This window comes from Heloderma suspectum, chromosome 1 (assembly GCF_057233095.1).
Source record: "Heloderma suspectum isolate Gila_16-S chromosome 1, 16-S_ref, whole genome shotgun sequence".
NCBI classification, from domain to species: Eukaryota; Metazoa; Chordata; class Lepidosauria; order Squamata; family Helodermatidae; genus Heloderma; species Heloderma suspectum.
In genome coordinates this window covers 264,948,441-264,975,862 of record NC_139458.1, presented here as the reverse complement: position 1 = coordinate 264,975,862, position 27,422 = coordinate 264,948,441, and the positions used below count along the sequence as shown (strand labels likewise).

At 46.3% G+C, this 27,422-nt stretch overlaps 1 pseudogene; it reads right to left on the bottom strand.

The window, feature by feature from the left end:
- The window catches only part of LOC146359063 (uncharacterized), a 39,927-nt pseudogene extending 15,390 nt beyond the window's left edge, over positions 1-24,537 (bottom strand).
- Positions 24,538-27,422: the final 2,885 nt, after the last annotated feature.

Here is a 27,422-nt window from a genome sequence, read left to right as displayed (position 1 = left end):
TGGCCCGGGTGATTTCCCAGTATTCATTTTCATTATTGCATTCATAATTTCCTCTAAATGCAGAGGGGCTAAAAAGAGCTGTTGTTGTGAAGAATCTAAACATAGAAGATTAATCTGAGGGGGAAAAAAGTGTCCATATCTTGCTCTGGTATCTTATTACTGGTAGGGATGTACGAAAGTCACTTACCTGATCCCGAAGCTTGATTCACGGTGGGAGGGAGGCGCTCCGTCCCTCCCCCCCAAATTGTGGCCAGGGAGGAGGTGCCCCATCCCTCCCCCTGAAATTCTGGCCGGGGGGGGAGGCGCCCAATCCCTCCGGCCGCGAATCCTCCTGTCCTGCCGGGACGCAAAAACGTTTGTGTCCCTGCAGTCAGCCATGATAGGCTACGTAAATCTTTACGTAGCCTATCACATTTGTTTGTTTCTTTGTTTAACTTGGAAATGGCGGCGGCGGCAGCCGGTCAGAAGACTGGCTGCCGCAGCTGCCGCCACCGCACTGCCACCGCACCGCCGCCGGACCGCCGCCGGAGCCGCCACCTCCAGGAGGATTCGCCCAAGGTAAGTCCCGTCCCAGGGGTGGCGGGGGGGTGGCAGACCGTTTCTCCAACAATTTCGGGGGGCCGAATGCGTTTGGCATTCGGCCTCCCCGAGATTCGTGGAGAAATTCTCTGACATCCCTAAATTTACTGGTACTATACAGATCAGAATAAAACTTTTAAAATTGTGAGTTTATATCTGTAGGAGAAGTATATAATTTGCTGCTCTCATCTTTAATGGCTGAAATAACATTTTGATGTTGGTGCTGTTTTAGACGATGTCTGAGGATCTTACTAGGACATTCACCATTTCCCTAATATTTCTGTCATCAACAGGTCAGAGCAAATTCTTCCTGTTGTGAAAGAATATTATTCAGCTCATGCTTAGTATTCTGTAGCTCTTGATAAAGTTGTGCTGTGGGGGAAGTGGCAAACTGAGGTATAAGAGAATTAAGCTCCTTGTTTAAAAGTGTCTATTGAGTTTTTTTAAGCTTCTTTTGATAAGAAGCATAAGAGATAATTCAGCCCCTTATAAAAGCCTTACTAGCCTCCTGTTCAACGGCACATAAACCCGCTGTACCCTCATTAGTATTAAAATGCTGTGTTATTTAAGCTAACATCTGAGTTTTAACCTTCTCATCATTAGGAAGAGAATGCCAAAGACTGGGGGCCCCAGAAGTATCAGAAAATTGCAGTTCCAAACATACTGGGGCATGATCTGATAATACTGATGTGTCAATCTTACAATCTTTGATTTGACATACTAAAGATGTAGAAATCAAAAAGTAGTCTTATCTAAAACAATTATGGTGAACTGGTGAAATGAAAGTATACTCTCTATCAGCAGGATGTAAAATTCTCCAAGCATCAGTTAAACCATATTCTATTGTATAAACCTGTAGTGCCAATCTCACAGCAGATTGAGTCTTTGGAGAAGATGTACTCCTATCTAACAAAGGATCTAAGATCTTGTTAAAATCCCCACCCACAATCAAATAATCCTAGGTGATATCAACCAGTTTAGCAAAACGATCATGAAACATAGCCAGAGAATCAATATTTGGCCCATATACATTGATCATAGCAATTAATTTACCCATATACTTGTAGTTTAGTGCTTGCTTTTCAGTCAGTCCAGCAGACAATTGTCATTGCTCTTTGTTCAAGTCAACGTGCCCATCATGCCTCTAATATTGTGCAGATCAAGCTTTCCCAGCCCAAATGTGCACATATTTAAATATGCACATTTTTAATTAGCTCCTTTTTCCATAAAAAAAACCCTTGGCAAAATGGTGGGTGCTCTTGCATGGGACCCAGGGTGAGTGTATGTGGCTCGCTGAGCTCATGGGGGCTTGAGCATGGGTCTTTCGGGGGGGGGGACTTGAGCAGGGGCGGCACTGCAGCAGGTGACAGCTGATACCAGGCAGCTGTGGGTTTGCTCACCCATACTGGTTTGTAGTCTCGACATAAATATGTCATTAATATATGTTATGGAAATGATCCATTCCTACAAAAACATGTTTGTTGTTAAACTCTTCAATAATTATGTTTCTCCAGAACCACTGACTTTGCCTCTTTTATGAGTATTAGGCAGAACCCAACAGGTTCAACCTATTATTATTATTGTTGTTGTTGTTGCTGTTGTTGTTGTTGTTGTTGTTATATTTTTACCCCACCTTTTTCCCAGTGCTGGGACACAAGGCGGCTTACAAAAATTAAAACATATACAATTAAAACATATGAAAATATACAAAAATTAAAATATAAACTAAGCAATAATATAATTAAAATTATATTAAAACATTAAAACAACATTTTGAAACAGCATTTTAGCAGCTTACCCCCAGGTTCCAACTATCTCCCAAAGGCCTGCTGGAACAAGAATGTTTTAGCCTGCCTCCAGAAACACATCAAGGAGGGAGCCATCCTAGCCTCTCTGGGAAGGGTGTTCCATAGCCATGGGGCAGCCACCAAGAAGGCCTTCTCTTGGGTTCCCATCAAACGTGCCAATGACAGTGGTGGGACTGAGTGGTGTCCTCCCCAGAAGATCTCAGGACACGGGCAGGTTCATAAGGGAGGATATGGTCTTTCAGATAACCTGGACTGGAGCTGTATAGGGCTTTATAGGTCATAGCCAGCACTTTGAATTGTGCCCAGAAACAGATGGGAAGCCAGTGAAGCTGTTTACCAGGGAGTTGTATGCTCTCTGTAACCAGCCCCAGTCAACAGTCTGGCAGCAGCTCTTTGAACCAACTGCAGTTTCCAAACACTCTTCATAGGCAGCCCCACATAGAGCACGTTGCACTAATCCAAATGGGATGTAACTAAGGCGTGTGTCACCGTGGCCAGATCAGACATCTCCAGGAACGGGCGCAGTTGGCACACTGGTTTTAACTGTGCAAAAGCACTCCTGGCCACCGCTGAAACCTGAGCATCCAGGCTTACGGCTGAATCCAGGAGCACCCCCAAGCTGTGAACCTGAGTCTTCAGGGGGAGTGCAACCCCATCTAACACATGCTGAATCCCTATTCCCTGATCTGCCTTTTGACTTACCAGGAGCACCTCTGTCTTGTCTGGATTACGTTTCAATTTGACTCCCTCATCCAGTCCATTACTGATGCCAAACACTGGTTAAGGACAGAAACAGCTTCCTTGGAATCTGGTGGAAAGGAGTTGTAGAGCTGGGCGTCATCAGCATATTGGTGGCACCAAACTCTAAAACTCTGGACAACCTCTCCCAGCAGTTTCATGTAGATATTAAATAGCATGTGGGACAGAACAGAACCCTGAGGGACCCCGCAAGCTAACAGCCACGGAGTCAAACAGGCATCCCCCAACACCACCTTCTGAGTTCGCCCCACTAGGAAGGAATGGAGCCACTGTAAAACAGTACCCCCAAGTCCCATCCCAGCGAGGCGTCCCAGAAGAGTACCATGGTTGATGGTATCGAATGCCACTGAGAGGTCCAGCAGAACCAACAGGGACACACTCCCCCTGTCCACTTCCCGGCTTAGGTCATCCACCAAGGTGACCAAAGTTGTCTCTGTCCCATACCCAGGCCTGAAACCAGATTGAAATGGATCAAGATAATCCATGTCATCCAGGAACCCCTGGAGCTGGGAGGTCACCACACACTCTAATACCTTGCCCAAAAATGGTACGCTAGAGACTGGACGATAGTTATCTAGTATGGTGGAATTCAGGGAAGGCTTCTTCAACAGAGGTCTCACAACCACCTCTTTTAAGCATAATGGAACAATGCCTTGTTCCAGAGAGGCAGTAACCACTCCCGTTGTCCACTCAGCCAGTCCTCCTCTGGCCTCTTTAATAAGCTAGGAGGAGCAAGAATCCAGCATACATGTGGTGGCTCTCACCGCTCCAAGGATCCTGTCCACATCCTCGGGCTGCACAAATTGAAAAGAACCCATCAAGACTGAACAAGCAGGAGCCAAAGTGACATCCACAGGATCTGTATCAACTACAGCATCCAAGTCAGAATGCATCCGAGTGATTTTATCAGCAAAGTGCTGAGCAAATTGTTCACAGCGGGCTGTTGAGTGGTCAGAATTTTTATCACATGGGCCAGGATGTAGAACTCAAAACAGCTCTGCTGGCCGGCTCCCTGCAGATGCAGTGGTGGCAGAAAAGAAAGACTTCTTTGCTGCCCTCACTGACACCGAGTAGACTTTCAAATAAGCTCTAGCCCATGTTCGATTGGACTCATTCTGAGTTTTCCGCCAACATCGCTCTAGTCTCCGTCTCATTCGCTTCATCGCCGCCAATTCCCTAGAGAGCCAGGGTGCTGGTCTGGCTCCACTCCGTGAGAGGGGATGCTCAGGAGAGATTGTGTCCACCGCCCAGCCATTTCCCTGTTCCAGAGTAGGGATGTTAGAGAATTCTGCCACGGATCCCAGGGGGGCCGAATTCCAGTGAATTCAGCCCCCCGGAATCTGTGGCGGAACGGAGCCCCCCGCCCCACCACCCTGCAAAAGCCCCGAGAAACGGAGTCTACCTGGCAGCGGCAGCGGCGGCTCTGGCCACTGCCGGGCTGCTGCGGCCACAAATGGCAGCCGTCGTAGCGGCCGCCATTTGCGTCCCTACACCAGCCCATGATAGGCTACGTATATATTTACGTAGCCTATCACGGCTAAAGCAGGGACACAAATGGCATAGGGGATACCATTTGTGTCCCTGGTTTAGCCGTGATAGGCTACGTAAATATTTACATAGGCTATCATGGGCTGGTGTAGGGATGCAAATGGTGTCCCCTACACAGGACACCATTTGCATCAGCAGCAGCCCGGCAGCGGCTGGAGGCCCTGCTGAGGGTTGGCCCGGCCGGCAGCTCCGCAGCCTGGGTGTGGAGCAGAGCCGGCCAGGCAGGATTCCGGGGGGGAGGAACGGATCACCTCCCCCCCCGTCGAGGATTCCAGGGGGAGGAACGGATCACCTCCCCCCACCTGTAGAACCCAGCAGAGCCAGGTAAGTGGGGTTTCGTACACCCCAACTCCAGAGATAAGCCAGGGCTTCAACCGGATTGCCTGCCGAGGCAGCAGAAACATCCCCAAGAGCCATCAGGAAACCATCTGGATCCATCAGCCTCCTGGGGTGGACCGGCTTAATCAGTCCCCCACCCCTGCAGAGGCACTGAGTTCCAGTGAGTCTAAACCCTACCAGGTAGTGATCTGTCCATGACAATGGAACAACAGAAAGTTCCTCCACACTCAGATCACCGTCATCCTGCTCAGCATAGAAAACTAGGTCTAGAGTGTGACCTGCCATATGAGTGGGGCCAGAAACTACTTGGGACAGACCCATGGTTGTCATGGGGGATATGAAGTCCTGAGCCACTCCCAACAGGGCAGCCTCAGCATGGATGTTGAAGTAGGGATGGAGGAGAATTTCTCCCTGAATCTTCGGGAGGCCAAATGCCAACTCATTCAGCCCCCCGAAATTGGTGGGGAAATTCTCCGCCAGCCCCCCGCCCCGCCCGGGATGGGACTTACCTCTTGCGAATGTCCCTCCCGGCAGCAGGTCCCGGCGGCAGTTCGGCGGCGGTTCGGCGGGTTCTGCCACCGCCATTGCAAAAAAAAAAAAGTAAAGTAAATAAAAAACCAAACACACCCGTGATAGGCTACGTAACGATTACGTAGCCTATCACGGCTAGATTTCCAAAGTCAGCCATGATAGGCTACGTAAATCGTCACGTAGCCTATCACGGGTGACTTTGGGAAAAAAAAAAGCGTGTACACAAATGGTGGCGGCCCATGGGCGCCGCCATTTGCATTCCTTATTTTGGCATGTCTAGTCTACGTAAAGATTTACGTAGACTACGGCGAAAATAAGGGCAACAGAAATAGCATCCCCTTATTTTCGCCGTAGCCTACGTAAATCTTTACGTAGACTAGACGTGCCGAAATAAGGAATGCAAATGGCGGCGCCCATGGGCCTCCACCATTTGCGTACGCACTTTTTTTTTTTCAAAGTCACCCGTGATAAGCTACGTGATGATTTATGTAGCCTATCGTGGCTGACTTTGGAAATTTAGCCGTGATAGGCTATGTAAATCGTTACGTAGCCTATCACGGGTGTTTGTGGTTTTTTGTTTTTGTTTTTACTTTTTTTTTCTCAGCCAGGTAGACGGGGCGCTTCTACCGGGCCTGAATTTCACCGGTGAGGGATGGGGCACCTCCCCCCCCTTGCCTGAACTTCGGGGGGAGAACCAAAGCGCCTCCCCCCCACCGCGAAGCAAGCTTCGAGAACAGGTAAGGGACTTTCATCCATCCCTATGTTGAAGTAGGGATGTATGAAAGTTCTGACACGGATCTCGGGGAGGCTGAATGCCAGGATGGGACGGGACTTACCTGGGGCGGATCTTCCTGGCGGTGGCGGCTGCGGCAGCAGCTGCAGCGGCGCTTCGGCGGCAGCGGCTGCAGCGGCCGGTCTTCTGACCGGCTGCTGCTGCCGCTATTTCCAGGTTTTAAAAAACAAACAAACAAAAAACGTGATAGGCTACGTAAAGATTTACGTAGCCTATCACGGCTAGATTTTAAAAAAACCACCATGATAGGCTACGTAAATGTTTACGTAGCCTATCACGGCTGACTTAAAAAACAAAACAAAAACGCACGTATGCAAATGGCAGTGCCCATGGTCGCCGCCATTTGCATTCCTTATTTTGGCACGTCTTAGTCTATGTAAACATTTACGTAGACTAAGACGGCGAAAATACGGGGAACACAAATAGTGTAGACGCTACGCAATATGCATATTTTTTTAACTTCCTGTTTTACATAGAAATCAAAGGCATGAAAATGGTGGGTGCTTACCAAATGGGATTGTGGTGAGCTCGGAGAACTTGCTGAGCTTGTGGGGGGCCCGAGCGTGGGTCTGGGGGGGTGCGAGCAGGGGTGCTGCTTTAGCGAGTGCCTGGAGAAACTGAGCTAGGGTGAGTTCTTACATCCCTACTTATGAGGGGCTGCAATATTTCCTGAACATCCTCTAATTCAAGGAATGTTAGGCTTTAAAAAACAACAACACATGCTTGATGTGGTTTCCACCTGATCCTCTACTGATTCAGTGTACATGTTTTCCAGGATCTTTTTCATTGCAATAGTCACACTGGTGATCTCAGCCAATTGTGAATCACATAGGGAACACGATGATGTCACAAGAATACCTTGCTAATCAGGCTTGGCTATGTGCCTATGCCAGTTGGGAGGTGCTGACCTCATGTGCAATGGCTAAATATAGTTTTTTGTAGAGATGTACGGAAATCACTTACCTTTTAGAAGGGTGACATTTGCGGTGGGGGGAGTCACTCCTTCCCTCCCCCCGAAATTCTCTCCGGCTGGTTCCGCTCTGTGGAGATTCCACAGAGCCGCCGGCTGGGGCTGCCCGCAGCTGGACATCCGGCCGCTGGGCAGCCTGCAGGGATGCAACTGGCAGCTGCCGTAGCCACCACCATTTGCGTCCCTGTATTTTGCCATGATAGGCTATGTGAATATTTAAGTAGCCTATCACGGCAAAAACAAAACAAAACAGCGAATGCAAATGGCAGCGTGATATTTACGTAGCCTATTACGGCAAAAAAAAGAAAAAGGAACACAAATAGCGGCCACTACGCCATTTGCACCCCTCTCTTTTGCCGCAATAGCCTATATAAATATTTACGTAGGCTATCACAGCCCCCCAAAAAGGGAACGCAAATGGTGGCCTCCATAGGCACGGCCATTTGCGTTCCCTTTTTTTTGCCGTGATAGGCTACGTAAATACTTACGCAGCCTGTCACGGCTTCTGAAGGGACACAAATGGCATCCCTTTGTTAGCCGTAATAGGCTACATAAGTATTTACGTGGCCTGTCATGGCTATAGTGATGAAGTGAATGGCAGCCGCAGACGTGGCCACCATTCACAAGCCAGAGTGAACGGCAGCAGGTAGGTGTCCCATTCCAGGCCCATTTCATGGGGTTGGGGGGCAGGGGGCTTCCTACAGCCATGGATTTCGGGGGGCTGAATGCACTAGCATTCGGCCTCACTGAGATCTGTGATGGAATTCTCTGACATCCCTAGTTTTTTGTTGCAGTGCCCAAAAGGGAAGGGGGGGGGTTGATGATGCCAAAAATGTTCATGAAAGGCACCTCATGATTTTGGGTCAGCAAATCATGTGCTAAATTCTCCCACTGAAATTTATGGGAGTCAAAAGAGCTTAACCTTCGTTTGGATCTCATGTGCTCTTTCAATGGAATAAGCAAACAGAATACTAAGCTATTCCATTTACCCACAAGTCTAAGATCCTTATGCTGCCTACAATACTATATGCATGTACCTGGGAGTAAGTCCCATTGAAGTCAGTGGGATTTACTTCAGAGTAGATATGCACAGGATAGATTGCACTGTTGGTCTTTAAAGTGCCTGAGGAATTTTTTTGTATTCTAGAAAACAAGGCAACAACCCAACTCTACTTTTTAAAAAGATTTAGGAAACACTGAAGAAATTACTAAACCGTCAGATGTCATTGTTTGTGGGTAAATAGCTTTCTGAAATAGCCTTTTTTTTCTCCCATTGAGATTAAGAAGAAAATATTACAGCTAGAAAACAGGGTAGGTGAAATTGATTTCATTTAACAATAACCTTCCAGCCTCACTTCACATCTTACTCAAATAACCTTTGTAACTAATTATAGTGGGATCTGAAAATAAAGCACTTCTAGGCTGAAGGGTTTTCGAAGTCATCAAAATTATCCAATGCTCAATGGACCAAAAATTCTATAAATTATTATCTTGCATTCCCTCGCATGTCTGCCTGCAAGTTAACATCTATAGAGTTGTGAGGGGCAAACACACGTATCATCAAATGTTCTATTGATAGTCAGAGGTGTTAATGGTAGCAGAAGAAATCAATCATATCTAAACTCTCTTTCTTCTTTGCTCTTTGAATTAAAAACAAGATAATCCGCATCTAATTTGTTCTTTGGGGTATTTTTTTTTCTTGCTGTCCTTGGGGAAAAAAATGCATGATACACTCTATTTCACAATCCCCATGGAGTTTTTTTGGGGAGGGGGTTGCATTTATTTCTGAATTTTCAAGATGTAGAAAAACTTTCAGATCAGGACACAGTGTCAGACTAGTTGGTTCACTCAGTCTATTGCACAGATCAGTTGCTTGCAAAATGTGTCTGCAAAAATTTAACTTTGGATGTTAAAGTCCCTTCATTCATTAAATCAGAAGCAAACCAGGAGTAGTACTGCAGCGGCCAGACGTTAGGTGAAGACTAAATGTTCCTCCCCCACATGGGTTACTCTAGTTCTCCCACCTCCTCTCTGATGTAAAGTAGCACATGGGAGTGGCATTCTGCAGGTGAGAAGCTACCAGCAGGTGAGGCCACCAGCCACCAATTTCCCCCTGAAAATCATTCCTCTCTGCTCCTTTTCCTTCAGCCAGATTCTAGATCTTTGTTTCTATCATAAGCCCAACCTGGAGAGAAAATGTATGTGGTGTGTATGTGTGTGTGAAACAGGGGAATAATTAAATATCCCTCTGCCTGCTGTTTCTCCTTTGTAAATTGGCCCCTTTGATATTGCTTCATAGTGGAAAGGCAGCAGGAAAAGTCCCTAACATGATGGAATGTGCAGTTTTACCCTAAAATAATGAAGACCATCTTAGACTAGGACAATAATCCCAAGCCACATATAAACCAGTCAAGACAGAAAAACATTGAACATGTTCTCCTTACACTGACCTGCCCCTGTGATCCACTGCCAGCACCTTGGCAGCAATACCTCTGACTCTTTTGAAGTGCTCATGTAGGCTTTGGAAAGCTGGCTGTCACGGAAGCCATTGTCACATTACTGTGGGACAGAATGCCCATTTTTCTGTGAGTTGCTTCTGCACAGCTGGGCTAACATTGAAATGGCCCAACCAACATGAGAAGAAAATGATCATACAGGGTCATGGCAACTGAACAGGCAACCCAGCAGGGCAACCCCTCCCCCATTCCAATGGAAAGATCAATGGGATGGGCCCACACTTATGTGTTGTATTATCTACATGTTAGTTCAGCTTTGTGGGGGCTGCTCCTGGAATGGCTTCAGTAGCAACCATCCAAGGTTTCATTCAATCCATGTTTCGAAGTGGACCAGCTTGATCCTCACTTTCTAGACTACTGTGTGAACTGGAACACAGTTAACTTTTGGATTTGGCACTACTCCAAATATTGTGATGCAGTTCTCAGCTCAAGAAATTACAAAGATGTTTATTAAACTGCATGTTTTAGGATAAAATATGTTTAGAAATGCATACTTTGAGAGAAAAATATGTTTAGAAATGTGTATTTTGAGAGAAAAATATGTTTAGAAATGCATACTTTGAGAGAAAAGTACGTTTAGAAATGTGTATTTTGAGAGAAAAATATGTTTAGATAACCATACTTCGGGAGAAAAATATGTTCAGAAATGCATACTTTGAGAGAAAAATGCATTCACTGTGCGGTCCTAGAGGTGAGTGCTGTTGGGGATGTCAGGAAAATGTTCCTCTTTTTAAAAAGTATTTATTGATTGATTGATTTAATATCCTCCCTTTCTGTCAAACATGGGACTGATGAAATCCAAATTGAAAACAACATCTTAATTAAAACATAACTTAAAAGCAATTAATTTAAATAAAAATTAGGGATGTACGAAAATCACGTAGGCTAAAATTTACGTAGGCTAAAATGGCAAATCAAAAAGGGACACAAATAGCGCCCACTACGCTATTTGCGTTCCCCTTTATTTTTGCTGTCATAGTCTACGTAAATATTTACATAGACTAAGACGGCGAAAAATAAGGAACGCAAATGGCGGCGGCTGTAGCCACCATTTGTGTACGCGTTTGTTTTTTTTTACCCAGCCATGATAGGCTACGTAAATCTTTATGTAGCCTATCACGTCTTGTAAAACAACAACAACAAAAATGACAAGACTGCAAATGGCAGTGGCAGCCGGTCGGAAGACCAGCTCCTGCCGCCTGGAACATCCGCCCCATTTAAGTCTCATCCTGGAGGGGATCCGCGGGGGTGCGGGGGGGCAGGCCATTCCACCACGGAGTTCAGGGGGCCGAATGCACTGGCATTCGGCCTCACCAAGATCTGTGGTGGAATTCTCTGACATCTCTAATAAAAATACAGTAAAAAACAGAATAAACAGTACCTTGACTGCTTACCCCAATGAATAAGATCTTTCATAACTTCCCATCTCATAGTCTGTTTCTTAATCTGCTCTTGTGTTGGTATGTTGTTTTTATTATTATAATTATTATTTATTACATTTCTATACCATCCCATAGCCAAAGCTCTCTAGGCAGTTTACAGAAGTTAAAACATTAAAATACAATATAGAAGTCTTAAAAGCCATTTACATAAAAGCACACAGATAATATAAACAAACAACATAATGAACTGTCAGTCATAACTAGGGATGCTGGAGAAATTCGAGATGGATTAAAATGAGCTCGGATTTCTAAGAATCTGACCTGCGGAATCCACTGCGGAGCCCCCCACCCCCTCAAGCCATGTGGACTCTGTTGACTTTTGGATGATTTTTTTTACTTTGCCAAAATGTACGCATATAAATCCGTAGAAAAATACATAAGTTTCTGCTGAGGAAACATTGAATGGAATGCGGGGCAATACACTAAATGTTATGTACTGAGGTAAATTATGTAAATACTTATGTAAATACTTACATAAATATTTAAGTAATTATTTCCGTATTTTTCCACGTGACAAAAAAAATATTCGCATCCCTCTGTGGGCGGATGATGGAACGAAAGGCGCCTGACAATCCACGAAACACAGATGGAGCGGATTTTACACAGTCCGTACATCCATAGTCTAAAGACACACCCAGGACCGATTAAAACTCATCATATTAACATTTTTACAGTTATTACATTGCTCAGTGTATCTTCTGATTTGGAAACATAAGTTAACATTTCATACCATACATTGCTGCTGCTGCTTCTTCTTCTTCTTCTTCTTCTTCTTCTTCTTCTTCTTCTTCTTCTTCTTCTTCTTCTTCTTCTTCGATTCAGGCCATTATCTAATTGCAGTAAGCAAACTGCTGAGCATTTATAATCTTATCATGGAAATTGATGGATTCTAAAATACCGCAGTTCTCTCACCTGCCACTTTGCTGCTCATTTTGAGGTTATACATCTAGGCTGTAAATAAAAGAAAAGATGCTGACTGTAGCTGTCCCTTAAAGAAAAATACTGACATATTGCAATCAAGTTCTTTCAACCAAATAAGTGCTTAGCTTTTTCTCATCAAACATCTTCTCTGCTGTGGATTACTGGTGTGTGTGTGTGTGTGTGTGTGTATGAGAGAGAGAGAGAGAGAAAGGGGGGAGAGAGATGATTTGCCATATCACACTCAGTTGGGTATATGTTTGCATTTGGCTAAGAGGCCTCTTTAACCACAGATTCATGAGTAATTTCCCCCATGTGCCCTATATAAACTAGTGCTGTGCCGAATATTTCAATTCTTCCATTTTTGGCATTTGAGGCAGATGGAATGAAAACTCTGGCAAAAGAGGCTGGGGAGGTGAGAATTTGAAATAACATTCTGCTTGGGGAGAACGACAAGATTTCTGCTTACCTTTTTAGATGTAGGTGGTGGCTGAGGAGTCTTCTTTCTAGTTTGCTTTTACTTTAAAAATGCCCCATGTACTTTGAGCAGCCCAGGGTTAAGCGGTTCAGGGTTCAGCAGCCCAGGGTTCAGGGTTCCGCAGCCCAGGGTTCAGCGGCCCAGGGTTCCAGGGCCCCCCTGCACTTGGAGCAGCCCAGGGTTCTTTACAGAGAAGCTTCTCCAGCCCGGCAGCTCTTCTTGAACTCCCATGAGACCATGTGACCTCACCCTCTCCTATAAGCATTCAGGAAGTGCTCCTGGGCCGCAGAAGCTTCTCTGCAAAGCAAGAGCAAATGGGCTTCTGTTTTTCCTTGCAACAACACAGAGCAAGCAAGATAAGAGTTTTTCTAAAACTCTAAAACTCCCATTTGTTCTTGCTTTGCAGCAGCCCAGGACTCTTTGCAAAGAAGCTTCTGTGGCCTAGGAGTTCTTCCTGAATGCCTATAGGAGAGGACACGGTCACATAGTGTCATGGGAATTCAAGAAGAGCTGCCGGACTGGAGAAGCCTGTCTGTCTCATTGTAATGGCCCGAGGCCTGTAACTAGGGATGTATGAATCCCTTACCTCCGGGTCCAGCAGGGGAGTCTGCAAGGGGGGGAGGCGATCCATCCTTCCCCCCCGGAATCCATCTGGGCCACTTTGAGGCAATCCTGCAGAGCTGGCCGCTGGCTCCGCTCCACTGGAGATATGGCCGGCCGCCATTGCTGTGCCGTATTGCTGGGGTAGGGTAAGTGAGTCTCCAGATGCAAATGGTGTAGTGGGCACCATTTGTGGCCATAAAGCTGGTAATTAGCCTAAATGCAGCTGTAAATGCTCCATTTAGGCTAATCTACTAGCTTTACGGCCACAAATGGCGTCCGCTATGCCATTTGCCCCCTTCATGGATCACTGCCTTGTTGTGGCGAAGGGGCTTACCTGTTTTTCCCCACAATAGGCTATGCAAATATTTGCATAGCCTATCGCATGAACAGGGATGCAAATGGCTCCGCAGGATCAATGCACAGAGGGAGCCAACCTGCACGGATTCCAGAGGGGCATGGAGGTGAGTGGAATCTTGGAATCCGGCCTCATTGGGGTCCGTGGCGGAATTCTCCCCCATTCCTACCTGTAACCAAGTCACCAGTAGTTTTAGAGGGGCCTAGAGATTCATAATGCTCTCTTTAGGTTCATTATAAGTGCAATTCTCTTGCTAGTGGGCCTCTTGGCTGGTAAGATGAGTCAAAGGTCGATATCGCTGCCTCAGCACATTCCATGACAAGCTCTGAATCTTATCAGGGCCTGGGAAGTGCCTGAGAAGTGAGGCTTTGTTTACAGGTGTCTGTGCTGGGAAAGTTCTGATTGTTTCCCCTCTGATGTGGGGCTGTTAGTCTGTGCTGGGGAAGTTCTGATTGTTTCCCCTCTGATGTGGGTCTGTTAGTCTGTGCTGGGAAAGCTGCAGATGAACGCTAATTAATGCTTGCAGCTATCATGCTGCCTCACTGCTGACATGTATGCTATAAAAACCAGTTTACCCCTTGGCTCTGGGTTCAGAGAAGCTGTCTGATCCAACCACTGGGTTCACCTGTGTGCTTTAAGTACTCAATAAAGTCTCCTTGTAAGCAAATGTGGATCTGGCTTATCACTTCCGCGGCACCTCCAAACCTTAGCAGCCCATGGCCAGGGCATACACTCATGCTGGGAACATTTTTCAAGTAATTAAAAAAAATAGAAAGAAGATCCATCAGCCACCTACCAAACTTAAAAAGGTACATGGAAACCCTGTCCCCCACCCCAAGAAGAAAGTTATTTGAAATTCTCACCCTCCCAGTGAAAGAGGCAACACACACACACACACTGCCTTTTTCGCAGGGAGAGAAAAAGATCTCCCCAAATAGGGGGCACGATTCAGCACAGCAGTAATGTAAACAGGAACCAAAGACCTTTTCTTTCTAAAGTTTGTGAAAGAGGGCTGGCCAAAATGAGAGCAATAGAAATAGACATGCCACTTACAACCCCCGCAGCACTTTTCATATCTAGGAAAATTACACTCACATCTACATGCACAAAGGTTTCTTTAGATTCCCCAGGAACAGTGACTTCCCTACACTCTGGTCCACCAGCAAGTGCCACTAGGCTGGAGGGCACAAGGACAGGGCTTTTTCAGTGGTGGCCCCACACCTTTGGAACACCCTCCATAGGGAGATATGTATGACCTCATCACTACTGGCTTAAAAAAAAGTCCTGAATACATTTTATGGAGTGCTTAAAAAGCATTAGCTGCTTGTGGTTTTGGTGTGTGTGTTTACTTGTAACTTGTTCATTTATATTATTGTAATATTGTAACCCATCCTGTGAGGGCAGTGCGCCTTCAAGATGGGTGAAAAAATCTCTTAAATAACTAAGAAAGAGCTACCTTAGAATCATACCATGAGTCAGAGGTATGATAAAATGTGTGTTTTATTTACATGTGGTTAACATAGGGCAAGATACAGTCAATGCTGAGACACTGATGCTTCATTTTTTTTAGAGGCAGAACACCTGCTTTGCATACAAGAGGTCCCACATCCAATCCCTGTCATCTCCAGGTATAGCGTATGAAGATAACTGTCTGAAACCCTGGAAGGCTGCTGTCAATCAATGTAGGCCAGGGATGGGCAACTTTGGCATATGGATGTTGGAGGAATCCGGTTGGGGGGTGGAGCTCGATGAGCTTTTATCAGCTCAGCTCCTCAAACTCCATTCTGACTTCTGCCCACTGGCCTGACTCAGTCTGCAGTGAGTCAGGCCAGCTGGTAGATTTTTCAAAATTTGTGTAAATAGACATGTGTGCAAATCCAAAAAAGTTCCTGGCTGTCCAAATGCAAATGCAAGCTGAGTTGGGGGTGCTGCAGAACTCCGTCAAAGGGCTGGAATTCCCAGCTAGGGATGGACGGATTCACCTCTGTCCGGCTTTGCTGGGTGCTCGCCAAGCAGCAGCCACCTGCCTTTGCTTGCCATGCAGGCCTCTGGAGCATCTGGCTAGTACTGCAGGGTGTCCATCCTCTTAGTGAGGCGACATTTTGCATAAAAATTGCGGCTCGGGGGTTTTCTGGATATGTAATGTTATGTAAATACAGCCATAAAGGGGCCATTTCCGCAACATCACAGGCATAAATGGACCACTCATGCCTGTAATTTTGCTTAAATCCCCCACTTACAGCCTCTATTTGCATAACATTACATATCCAGAAAACCCTAAGCCGCCATTTTTATGCAAAATGGCAGCTCACTAAGGGGATGGGCAGCTGCTGGGCACTTGTGGACTGTGTGGGTACTTGGCAAGCAGCCCCTGTAAGTGGTAGTGGCTCAGCAAATGGGGTCCAGGAGGCCCAACTGGGGGGGGGAATCTGTTGGACTCCACCCGCTTCTTGGATTCCCACAACATTCCTATTCCCAGCGACAGACATTCCTAATTTGAGAGAGATCTGAGGGGGCATTTTGAGGCACCATACAGTCCATCAAAAAAGAAGCAACAATGAAAAAGGACCCCCCCCCACTCCATAGCACTACAGAGTACTCCAAATGTTACATTTAGCTTGCTTCCAAGCTAAATTTAACTGTTTTGGTGCTCCATAGCCACTACAGATACCACTTTTGTAAATGTTTTAATTTACAGAATTAAAACAATTTTTAATGGGGCTGGGGGCTGGGGTAACGGGGACTGCATGCAGGTTGTGTCTTGCCCACCCTGGCATAGACACAGATGAGCTAGATGCCCCAAGGATCTGACTCGGTAGAAGGCAGCTTCCTATATTCCTTTGAAGGAAATGAAGACATCCCACACCTTTTTATCTCTCCAGGAGGGATTGGATTATAGTCTGCCATAATCTGTGGTCCTACATTGATCACCTATCCTTGGGTTTCTGAGATTGCAGTCAACCTCATCTGTATTTGAAATAACTTCCGTATGTCTGTGAGCCAAGACGGACATTACTTTCGATGTGTATCTAGCAGCTGTATAGTTTTCATTTTTTTACTCTAGAGTAGGTGCAGGGGACCTGATCCAGATCTTTAAAGCCCCCTACCCCCTATGGCAAGGTCCCAATCTGGATCAGGCCCTGTGCCCACTCTAGAGTAAAAATGAAAAGAAAACATAGCTGCTAGATACACATTGAAAGTAATGTCTGCTTTGGCCCTGAGACTCTACAAAATAGGTAGTCCTATGATTTCACTCAAGGTGTAATGATGCATTTAAATTCTGCAGAGAACCAGGATTTTTTATATTATTATTATTATTATTATTATTATTATTATTATTAAATTTATTAATCGCCGATCTGGCTGGTCACCCAGCCACTCTGTGCGATGTACATCATACAATAAAACAGTTTAAAACAATAAAATTCTACAGTAAAAACATTTTCTAAAATACCCTAACCCACCCCAAATGCCTGCCTGAACAACCACATTTTTAATGCACGACGGAAGCTCATTAAAGAGGGGGCATGGCGGAGTTCCCTAGGGAGGGAGTTCCACAGAGTAGGGGCCACCACAGAAAAGGCCCTCTCCCTCGTCCCCTCCATTCTAGCTGTCCTGGCTGATGGGACAGAGAGAAGGCCATCCGAAGCTGGTCTTGTTAAGCAGCCTGTCTGGTGCTGCTGGAGGCGCTCCTTAAGGTAGGCTGGGCCGGAACCATATAGGGTTTTAAAGGTCAAAACCAACACCTTGAATTTGGCCCGGAAAACAACTGGTAACCAGTGCAACTCCTTCAGCACTGGAGTGATGTGATCTCGCCGGCGGCTGCCTTTAATCAGGCGAGCCGCCGCATTCTGTACCAGCTGCAGTTTCCGAACCGTCTTCAAGGGTAACCCCACGTAGAACGCATTACAGTAGTCCAAACGAGAGGAGACCAGGGCATGTACTACCGATCGGAGCAGATGGTTGGGAAGGAAGGGGCACAGCCGCCGTATCAGATGGAGTTGACACAGCACTGTCCGGCTCACAGCTGACACCTGAGCCTCCATGGACAGCTGGGAGTCTAAAATGACCCCCAGGCTGCGGACCTGGTCTTTCAAGGGTAGCCATATCCCATTCAACCCCAGGTCAACATCCCCCAGCCTCCTCTTCTCTCCCACCAAAAGTACCTCGGTCTTGTCAGGGTTCAGCTTCAGCTTATTCCTCCCCATCCAGCCACTCACTGTCTCCAGACATTTGGACAGGGATTCTACGGCCAACCTTGGTGAAGATTTGAATGAGAGGTAGAGCTGCGTGTCATCTGCATATTGATGACACCGCACCCCAAACCTCCTGATGATAGCCCCCAGCGGCTTCACATAGATATTAAATAGCATCGGGGAGAGGATGGAACCCTGTGGCACCCCACAAATGAGTGGCCACGGGTCCGAAACCTCCTCTCCCAGTGCTACCCTCTGGTACCTGCCGGAGAGGAAGGACCAGAACCACCGCAATACAGTGTCTCCAATGCCCAACCCCTCCAGGCGGTCCAGGAGGATACCATGGTCAACAGTATCAAAAGCCGCTGAGAGGTCGAGGAGAACAAGGAAGGAGCATTCACTGCTATCCAGAGCCCTCCTCATATCATCTACCAAGGCGACCAAGGCCATTTCTGTCCCATGCCCAAGCCTGAAGCCCGACTGAAATGGGTCTAGATAATCTAGATTTGAAATGGGTCTAGATTTGGTGGGTACCAGTGAGTACATGGCATTCTGCATACAGAGGGTTTCATCCAATGTTAGTCTAATTTAAGTCCCATTTATTTAAATAGTTCTACTCCAAGTGGAACTAACATTAGATACAACTCAGTACTTTCACAATGAGCTCTCTGGTATGCCCAGTATTCCTTGAGTCAACAAAGAGAACAAGAGGGCAGCCCTTGTGGGTTCATACATCTGATGGAGCATTGATGCCCTGGTGAACCAAAAAGGTGGCCCTGAAAGGCAGCCTAGTCATATTTTAAATAAATAAAATAAATAAATAAAATTGCTATATGCCATTAATCTAGAGATATTAAAAATTGCTAGATGGCATTAATCTAGATAAAGCAGTGCTGTTAAAATCAGGTGATTTATTAAGCACTGAAGCACCCTATCTCCAGTTTAATGGGATTTTAAGTACACTTCACTTTTTCTTGGGTTGCTCCCACTGGTTGGAACCAAATGGGCAATCAAGCCTGGGTGTAGAAACCTCAGCTGAGAATCCAAACCACCTTTTGGCTGTTATTTGAAGAAAACAATTCTAAACCTCACTATTGGGTTGCTGTGACATATTAATAGAACAGAGATTGTGTTTCCCCTTCTGTTCCCCCTGTCTTTTAAATCAATTTACTCAGGTGACAGCTTAGAGTCAGGGAAAAACTGGGTGGAAGAAAAGTTGTTAAGACAGACCCCAGACTCATAGCGCATGGGATAAACATTTTTCTTCAATATTCGTTCTGACATTTTTCACCTAAGCTTTTCAATCAGTATCCCACTGAGTCTTGGGGATAAATTGATAAAAAATAAATAATATACAATCCCAAGTGAACGGAACTTAACACTATTGAAATAGAATGGAGTTAGATATATATATATATATATATATATATATATGGATAATTTTAGAAGAAAACACAGAAAGAGTCATTGTTTTTTATCCATTTTTGCTATCTATACCTGAGAGAGAAGAGAAGAAAGGTGGGGGGATGCTAAGAGAAACTAAGGGGAGTTGAAGTAGCCTGGAGAGCATTTATTTAATTTTCTTTTTTCCTGCCTTCTTTTATTTGATTAATGTTCAAGTTTCAATCACAGCCTAGGCAGGCTAAGTCTGAAATGAAAAATGGTTGAAATAAATACAGTCACTAGGGAATGGGATTTCACTATACAGACAGTAAGGGAGTGAACAGCCTTTATTATTTGTCAGAGTCCAAAGAAGTGGTATTGAAGAGGAAGTCAGAGCGTGACTTTCAAGAGTTGCTAGCAGGCATACATATGCTTGCTGCTTTGTAATGATCCATTCTTGAAAATACTCATCTAGCAAAATAGCTCATTTTTAGGGGTTTGTGCATCAGATTTAGACAAATCCCAAATCCTGAGCCAAAGTGAGCCACTTCAGAGAGATTGGGATGACATGTGAGGTGAAGTGAGCTCTCTCCATGTTGCTCTGAAGTGAACCTGGGTCCTCCTAAAGCTTTCTGAGCAATCTGGAGGTTCAGAGGCAAAGGGACCCAGAGAGATCATGTCTGCAAAAATGGCAAAACTTCTCCCTAAATGTTCCCTATGAGGAAAATGCCAGGGTGGGGAGAAGGTAGGGATGTACGAAAGGGACTTACCTGGTCCCGCAGCTTGCTTCGTGGTGGGGGGGAGGCGCTTCGGTTCTCCCCCCGAAGTTCAGGCCGGGGGGGGAGGCGCCCCGCCTCGCCCAGCCGAAATTCAGGCCGGGGAGAAGTGCCCCGTCTCCCCGGCCGCGAAATACAAAACTAAACAAACAAACAAACCCACACCTGTGATAGGCTACGTAACGATTAACGTAGCCTATCACGGCTAGATTTCCAAAGTCAGCCGTGATAGGTTACGTAAATCGTTACGTAGCCTATCATGGGTGACTTTGGAAAAAAAAAAGAAAGCGCGTACGCAAATGGCAGCTCCCTTATTTTCGCCGTAGTCTATGTAAATCTTTACGTAGACTACCGGGAACAAATAAGGAATGCAAATGGCGGCGCCCATGGGCCACTTTTTTTTTTTTGCGTTTTTTTTTCAAAGTCACCCGTGATAGACTACATAATGATTTATGTAGCCTATCATGGCTGACTTTGGGAATCTAGCCGTGATAGGCTACGTTAATCATTACGTAGCCTATCATGGGTGTGTGTGTGTTTTTTTTACTTTATTTTGTAATGGTGGCGGCGGCAGCCAGTCGGAAGACCGGCCGCCGCCCCCACCCCCGATGAAATGCCCCCAAACTCCCGCCGGGACCCACCGCCAAGAGGGACATTTGAGGGAGGTAAGTCCCATCCTGGGGGACGGGGGGGCGGAGAATTTCACCAACAATTTCGAGGGGCTGAATGCGTTGGCATTCGGCCTCCCCGAGATTCGTGGAGAAATTCTCCGCCATCCCTAGGAGAAGGGGAAGGAAAATTGGGGACTGAAGTTTGTGATTGACGTGTAGGGGTGGACAAAAGTCACTTACCTTTCCTCGAAGGACGTTCGCGGTGGGGGGGAGGCGCTTCGCTGGTCCCCCGTGAAGTTCCGTCCGGGGGGGGAGGCTTCCCGCCTCGGCCCGGCCAAAATTCAGGCCGGGGGGGAGGCTTCCCGCCTCGCCCGGCCGCGAACGTGAAAGTTAAAAAAAAAAAAAAAGCCCCCTGATAGGCTACGTGACGATTCACGTAGCCTATCACGGCTAGATCTGCAAAGTCAGCCATAATAGGCTACGTCAATCGTCACATAGCCTATCACGGGTGACTTAAAAAAAAAAAAAAAGCGCATACGCGAATGGCGGCCCCCATAGGGAGCCGCCATTCGCGTTCCTTATTTAGTCGCTGTAGTCTATGTAAATGTTTACGTAGACTACGGCGAAAATAAGGGCAACGCAAATAGCGTTGCCCTTATTTTCGCCATAGTCTACGTAAATGTTTACGTAGACTACAGCGACCAAATAAGGAACGGGAATGGCGGCTCCCTATGGGGGCCGCCATTATCCGTACACACTTTTTTTTTTTTTTAAAGTCACCCGTGATAGGCTACGTGACGATTGACATAGCCTATCATGGCTGACTTTGCAAATCTAGCCATGATAGGCTACGTGAATCATCACGTAGCCTATCAGGGGGAATTTTTTTTTCTTTCATTGCAATGGCGGTGGCGGCAGCCGGTCGAAAGACCGGCTGCCGCTCCCGCCTCGCTCGAACACCCGCCGAACCGCCGGCCGGACCAGCCACTGGGAGGGACATTCGGTGAAGGTAAGTCCCGTCCCGGGGGGGGGTGCGGTGGGCGGGGGGGGTGCGGAGGATTTCTCCCCAAAACTTGTTCAGGGGGCCGAACACGTTGGCGCTCAGCCCCCCGAAGTTTCGGGGAGAAATTCTCCGCCAACCCTATTGAGGTGTGTAGCTTCAAGTCACAGGGAATGGTTTTATCAAGGCTCTCCTGGTAAAATACACTGTGCGTTGTGGGAGGGATGTTGATGTAAAACTTGTTTCCAGTCTGTTCTTTGCTTTCTGCTAATTCTCTCTCTCTTCTGAGCAGGGACGTTTAAAGAGTTGTGGTGAAGTTTCAGAGGTTTTCGTTAGTGTTTCTTGCCAGCACATTGTTACACCCACTAGAGCTCCATCAATGCTGCATTAGTGGAACAGGTGGAGTTTCTGCTAGGATGCTTCAACCTGCTACTATTTCATCCCACCCTTCCATCTCCCTCTTCTCTTCTGTTTAAATTAGGAATGGGGAGAAACTAGTTTTTTTTCATGTTTTAATGCAAACATGCCCAATTAACTTTCAAATTAATACAGTTTTGAAATTATCCTTCAAAAATGTGCACTCTTTTGAATTTAGCAGTGGAGTTCTCCAAAATGTATAAACTTATAAAATATGTATATTTGGGAAATGTGCTTGCAAAAATGCATATATTCATGGAAATTACATTAAAAAGGAATTATATTAGGGAAACTGTTTGCAAGAAGATATGTATGTTAGTTGAAATTTCATACAACAATGCATGTATTAGGAGAAATGCACACATAAACGTGTAGAGATTTCCATGTGAACTTAAAAAAAATTCTCAGAGTTTGGGATGAACTAACATTAAGATTGGAAACATTCTCAAAATTTGGCAATTTAAGATTGGAACAATGGGAAATGGAGAGAAACAAAAATTGATAGGTTCATCATATTAGTTTGTCCTATATTATTATTTATTTATTACATTTATATCCCACCATTTTTCCTATTTAAGAAACCCAAGGCAGTGTATATAATCCTCCTCCTTGTCTCCATTTTATCCTCACAACAACAACCCTGTGACGTAGGTTGGGCTGAGAGTCTGCGACTGGCCCAAAGTCACCCTGTGAGCTTCCATGGCCGAGTGGGGACTAGAACCCAGATCTCCCAGCTCCCATTCCAATGCTCTAGCCACCACACCATGCTGGCTCTGTACCCACTTATCTGGGAGTAAATCCCATTGTACTTGATGGTACTTAGTTTTGAGTAGATATATATAGGATTGTGCTGTTAAGCATATACTGAAGTCTTCCACTGAATCAATGGGACATAATAGCACTTATCTTTGGCTGGATAAAATATTCCTGAAGAGGACTTTAGAAGTTTAAGCCAAGACTTAGTAGGAGATTTTGGTTTTAGACTTCAGCCCAATATTATGTCAAATAATAACAAAGAAGACAATAGCCTTTATTCAGTGGCTTTTCTGGTGCAGGAAAGTATACTACAGATGACACATAAGCAAGGCTTTCTTCATTCACTTAAATGTCAGGGACATATACATCCCTTTCTGAACTCCTGCAGAGCTTAAAAAATCAAATTGCTAATCACTGAGCATATGTGGAGTCCCTCCCTCTAGGGATGGACGAAAGGGACTTACCTGGTCCCGCAGCTTGCTTCACGGTGGGGGAGAGGCGCTTCGGTTCTCCCCCCAAAGTTCAGGTGAGGGGGGGGAGGCACCCCGCCCCGCCCAGCCGAAATTCAGGCCAGGGGGGAGGCGCCCCATCCCTCGCTGCCGAAACTCAGGCCGGGGAGGAGCGCCCCTTCTCCCCGGCCGCGAAAAAAAAGTAAAGTAAAAAAAAAACACCACACCCGTGATAGGCTACGTAACGATTTACGTAGCCTATCACGACTAGATTTCCAAAGTCAGCCATGATAGGCTATGTAAATTGTCACAGCCTATCACGGGTGACTTTCGAAAAAAAAAAAGCACGTACACAAATGGTGGCGCCCATGGGGCGCCGCCGTTTGCGTTCCTTAGTTTGGCACGTCTAGTCTACGTAAAGAGTTACATAGACTACGGCGAAAATAAGGGAATGCTATTTGCGTTGCCCTTATTTTCGCCATAGTCCACGTAACTCTTTACATAGACTAGACGTGCCAAAATAAGGAACGCAAATGGCAGCGCCCCATGGGCGCCACCATTTGCATACGCACTTTTTTTTTTTCAAAGTCACCCGTGATAGGCTATGTGACGATTTATGTAGCCTATCACAGCTGACTTTGGAAATCTAGCCGTGATAGGCTACGTAAATCGTTACGTAGCCTATCACGGGTGTTTTTTTTTTTTAACTTTACTTTTTTTTTTTGCAGTGGTGCTGGTGGCAGCCGGTCAGGAGACCGGCCGCCGCCCCCGCCCCCGCCGAAACGCCGCTGGGACCCACCGCCGAGAGGGACATTCGGCCATGGTAAGTCCCATCCTGGGGTGGGGGGTGGGGAGCCGGCGGGGAATTTCCCCACCAATTTCAGGGGGCCGAATGCGTTGGCATTCGGCCTCCCGGAGATTCGTGGAGAAATTCTCCGCCATCCCTACCTCCCTCACACACTACTGAATAATCATAATAGTTCATACACACCTGGAATTAAGGGGCACAGCTGCTGTGCATTCCGGTAGGCTTGTGTCACAATTAGGGCTGTTCAGGGAACCCCAATCTGCAACCTGGAGTTCCAAATTGGCCCCAATCCACCAGGGGCTGATCTCAAGCTGGGCCGACCCAATTCGGCCTCTGGATCTGGAGCAAGATCAGGACAGCCGAAGTGCCCCCCATCCAGGTGAGCCCTACACCTGCACCCATACCTGCACAGCTGAAGAAGCCCCATGCCTACCCCCTGCCCATCCATGTGAGCCCCCTGCCCATCCATATGAGCCCCCTGCTCCTCCTCACCTGGACCCATGGGGAGCACCCGCAGCCATCGGCGTCTTGGAGGGAGTCCCCATTTTCTTTTAAAATGGCAACTCTTCTTCTGGTAAGTAAATAGTTCATAAATGGCAGCAGTAAAGGGGCCATCTACACAATATTATGGATGTAAATGGCCCATTTACACCTGTGATATTGCATAGATAGCCCCTCTACAGCCACAGTCTATGCACCATTTACTTACCATAAGAAGAAGAGTTGCCATTTTAAAAGAAAATGGCAGCTCCCTCCAAGACGCCGATGGCTGCGGATGCTCCCCGTGGGTCCAGGTGAGCAGGAGCAGGGGGCTCGTGTGGCTGGGCAGGCAGCTGTCCGGATTGGGCTGAAGCGGCACGAAGCACTTCAGAGCAATCCAACCTGCTTCAAGCTGCTTCTGGACACTCCAAACCCATGCCAGCACTGGACTGTTTGGGTCCGAATCACCTGATCTGCTTCAGGATTAATGCTGAAGCAGCTCACGGTCCTATTCCTTCCTTTTAAAAAAGAAAGGCAGGAAGAATGGTCTCTTACATGATGCTGCTCTTCACTGTAGCCACTTCTCCACTGTAGACAAACCTCTTGTCCTGTCATAATCGTGAAAGGGGAGAGTGAATTTTGCTATAAAACCTGCAGATCTCTGGATGACAGCTATATTTTCATTTTATTAAAATCTACCTTGCATTTTTCAGGACACACTACTCCTACATTATGTATCCACTTGCTGCATACCGTTATTGTAGAAATGGACTAGTTTATATCAAAATGCTACCTTGGCAATACTGGGTTGGATCTAGATTTAGGTATGAACAACAAGGTTGGCAGAAGAGAACGTCCTTGCCCTTTCCTGAAGGCATCTCCTCCAGTCCTCCCAAATCTCACATAGAGGCTCATGGGACCTTGTCGAATGGGGTAGGCTGTGATACAGGGGACTGAGGGGGAAGGGGGGGAATCCCTGAGAATCTGACAGAAGAGGGGACAGGTCAGTCCATTTCTGCCAGCCCTGCTGCACCTGTCTAAATTTGGATCTGACCCATTTTAAGCAAGTGAGAACATGACTCCTCCCTAGGGATGGTGGAGAATTTCTCCACGAATCTCCTGGAGGCTGAATGCCAATGCATTCGGCCCCCCAAAATTGCTGGAGAAATTCTCCGCCCCCCCGCCCCCCGAATGGGACTTACCTCATGCGAATGTCCCTCACGGCGGTGGTTCGGCAGCGTCGGCAGCGGCCGGTCTTCCGACCGGCTGCCACCGCCGCCATTTCCAAGTAAAAAAAAAAAGTGACAGGCTACGTAAAGATTTACGTAGCCTATCATGGCTAGATTTTCAAAAAACACCGTGATAGGCTATGTAAATCTTTACGTAGCCTATCACGGCTGACTTTGAAAAAAAAAAAGTGCGTACGCAAATGGCGGTGCCCATGGGCGCCGCCATATGTGTTCCTTATTTTGGCATGGGTAGTCTATGTAAAGATTTACGTAGACTACGGCGAAAATAAGGGCAACGCAAATAGCGTTGCCCTTATTTTCGCCATAGTCTACGTAAATCTTTACATAGACTACCTGTGCCAAAATAAGGAATGCAAATGGCGGTGCCCATGGGCGCTGCCATTCGCATACATGCTTTTTGTTTTTTTTCAAAGTCAGCCATGATAGGCTACGTAAAGATTTAGGTAGCCTATCACAGTGTTTTTTTGAAAATCTAGCCATGATAGGCTATGTAAATCTTTACGTAGCGTATCAAGGTTGTTTTTTTTTTAACCTTCCCGGCAGAAGAACTTTCATGGCCGGAGAGGCGGGGCACTCCCCCCTGGCCAGAATTTCAGTGGGGAGGGATGGGGCACCTCCCCGCCGGACAGAATTTTGGTGGGGAGGGACGGGGCGCCTCCCCACCTGCCAAGAATTTTGGGGGGAGAAATGGAGCGCCTCCCCTCCACCTTGAAGCAAGCTGCGGGACCAAGTAAGGAACTTTCATCCATCCCTACTCCTCCCCCTCCCTGCCAGCCCATATAAGCCGAAGAGGCAGATTCTGAAGAGGCAGCGTGTCTTGTGAATAAAAATTCCTTTGAAAAAGCAGTTTCTGTGGAGGAAGACAGTCTACTGCAAAGCAAAGTATTATTCACATATAAAAAGTGACTTACTCGACCACCATCTTGGACTTCATTCCCCAAGTAAAGTTCGACAGAATGGGAAGTGCTGGAAAGTGGTAGATAATTTCACTTCAATTACGTGGCAAGCATTTTTAATTTTTAAAGTTAAATTGAAATTAAAAGATAAGGGGAGAGTTGTTTTATTTCTTCCATTAAAAAGAATTTAAAATAATTAATATATCCCAAATGCTGGGAAAAGAAATTAGAGCTTTTAATCATTGGAATGGAATGCATCAACAACTTGTGGGTGACACACACACACTGGATAGCATTAGCAGCCATCTAATGCAGTACTTCATGTTTCCACTTGTTAGTACTGGAGTGTACTGTGGTTTCATAGAACCTGGTAAAGAACTTATGAACGTAAGAAGAGCCATGCTGGATCAGAGCAAGGGTCCATCTAGTCCAGCATTCTGTTTATACAATGGCCAACCAGCTGTCGACCAGGGAACCACAAGCAGAACACAAGTGCAACAGCATGCTCCCACCCATGTTCCCCAGCAACTGGTGTACATAAATCTATAAGTACTGAGGATTCTTACAAATAAAAATGGTGAGCTCAAATAATTGGAAATTTTGCCATGGTTCCTACAAATGAGTGTCCTCCAGTGCCCCCACTTCCAAAGAATTTGCACAGACATACACTCCAGTTCTGGAACAGATCTTCACAATTTTCAACCCACCAACCCAAATACAACCTACCAGCCACATATGATGGCCTATCAGAGACTCAACAA